The sequence below is a fragment of the Petromyzon marinus genome, unplaced genomic scaffold (genome assembly GCF_048934315.1).
Source record: "Petromyzon marinus isolate PM22_M1 ecotype Great Lakes invasive population unplaced genomic scaffold, UKy_Petmar_22M1.pri1.0 PM_G_Scaffold_182, whole genome shotgun sequence".
NCBI classification, from domain to species: domain Eukaryota; kingdom Metazoa; phylum Chordata; class Hyperoartia; order Petromyzontiformes; family Petromyzontidae; genus Petromyzon; species Petromyzon marinus.
In genome coordinates, this window is record NW_027422742.1 from 115,001 (window position 1) to 117,500 (window position 2,500).

A 2,500-nucleotide genomic window follows, 5' to 3' on the forward strand; every position below is an offset into this window, starting at 1 on the left:
GAATCTTGGGTTGGTATGGCCGCCAATCTAGCGATCTTGGAATCATTTTGTGGGCTATCGGGATTGGAGGTTCAGGCCAGAAAGTGCCAGGGCTTCATGATAAGCCCAACCAAAGATTCATATACGGTGAACAACTGCGACCCATGGACTATCAAAAATAAAGATGTCCATATGATCCAACCTGATGAATCAACGAAATACCTTGGTCTGAAAATTGGCCCTTGGACTGGCACTATACAGCCTGATCTACATTGTCAGCTAAAGACATGGATCTCGAAAATCGATGAGGCGCCTCTGAAGCCAACTCAGAAGGTTGAACTACTCAATGCCTATGCCCTACCCAGATTGTTATATCCTGCAGACCACTCGGACTGCAAGCAATCAACTCTCCGTGGGTTGGACCAAGAGATTAGAAAGGCGGTAAAAGGATGGCTCCACCTTCCCGCTTCAACTTGTGATGGACTGTTATATGCCAGAGCCCGAGACGGAGGCCTTGCCATCTTGAAACTGGAAAAAACAATCCCTTCGGTTCAAGTTAGAAGGCTGCAACGTATAGCAAACTCGTCCGATGCTATCACCCGTAATATTGTGTCCTCGCAGGGTATGGAGGAAGAATACCGTAATTTGTGGGTACGAGCAGGGGGTGACAGTGATGCAATCCCAACATTCGTTCTCAGGGACTCGGTGTCAAAAGAACCTGTATATCCGAGACCCTGCGATTGGAGGGAGCATGAATTTCAGAGATGGTGCGAAAAGCCGGTTCAAGGAAGGGGCATTGTAAACTTTGCGCATGATAGAATCAGTAATGCTTGGTTGAGGCCATGGTGCGGCTTTAAACAATGCTTCTTTATCGCAGCACTACAACTAAGGGCAAATATTTACCCAACAAGAGAAAGCTTGAACAGAGGCAGAGATGGGGCCTTACGTTCCTGCAGGAAATGCTCTGCCAGACTCGAGTCCCTTTCGCACATTCTCGGTCAATGTCCTGCAGTACAGAAAGCAAGAATTGCGCGACATAACAAGATCAGTAACATTCTGGCAGACGAAGCGGCTAGATTGGGCTGGTCTGTATACAAAGAGCCACGGTTCATATCCGAGACGGGAGAGATGAGAAAGCCTGACCTCGTGTTTGCAAAAGATGAGGAGGCGGTTGTGATCGATGTCACCGTCCGTTTTGAGCTTTCAAAGAATACCTTGTCAGATGCTGCCTCGCACAAAGTTTCGTACTATACCCCTCTTGGTGATCAAGTCAAAGTGCTGACGAAGGCTAGCAAGGTCACATTCTTTGGATTCCCGGTTGGGGCAAGAGGAAAGTGGCCCCTTGAGAATAACGAGGTACTTACCTCCCTGGGCCTGACCAAACCCAGAACGACATCACTGGCCAAGATGATTTCCCGCAGAACGCTGCTTTTCTCTCTTGATATTCTGAGAATGTTCTGTGGAAATTATGCGGTCTATGAACAGTCATAGACAACCTCCGAAACAAATAATAGTTTTGTTTTAAGATGTCATTTGTTTTAGATTGATTTTGTTATTTTCGAAGGTGAAGTCGGTTTTTATTTCATTTTACTATTTTCCACAATTTAGATTGTTATTTTCCAAGACGAAGTCTTGGTTCTTTTTTTTATTGTTAGTTTTTTTTTTTTTTTTAACACGTCGTATTTGTTACTTTAGAGCTTAGAGGGGACTTTATTTTCGCCTTACTATTTTCTGCCTACAAAGAAGATTAAAAATAAGCTTTTTTCAAGATGGTTTTGTTATTTTCCAAGGTGAAGTCTTGGTATTCTTATTTTACTATTTTCCATAAAGAAGACCTTTCTTTTAGATTTTGTTATTTTCCAAGACGAAGACTTGGTATTTTTATTATATTGCCATTTTTTTACACGAAACTTATTCAAGAGCACTTATATAGATTAGACTTTGTTATTTTAATTCTTTATTTTTGGACTACATCAGTTCGAGAGTCCTGTAACTTACTATTTTCCGCCTACAAAGAAGATTACAAATAAGCTTTATTTAAGATGTTTTAGATTAGATTTTGTTATTTTCCAAGGTGAAGTCTTGGTTTTTTTATTTTACTATTTTCCACAAAGAAGACTTTTCTTTTCTTTTAGATTTTGTTATTTTCCAAGACGAAGACTTGGTATTTTTTTGCTATTTTTTTACAGGAAGCTTTATTCAAGAGCACTTATATAGATTAGACTTTGTTATTTTAATTCTTTATTTTTGCACTACATCAATTCGAGAGAAGACTACAAACCAGCTTTATTTAAGATGTTTTAGATTAGATTTTGTTATTTTCCAAGGTGAAGTCTTGGTTTTTTTATTTTACTATTTTCCACAAAGAAGACTTTTCTTTTAGATTTTGTTATTTTCCAAGACGAAGACTTGGTATTTTTTTATTGCTATTTTTTTTACACGAAGCCTATTCAAGAGCACTTATATAGATTGGTCTTTGTTATTTTAATTCTTTATTTTTGGACTACATCAGTTCGAGAGT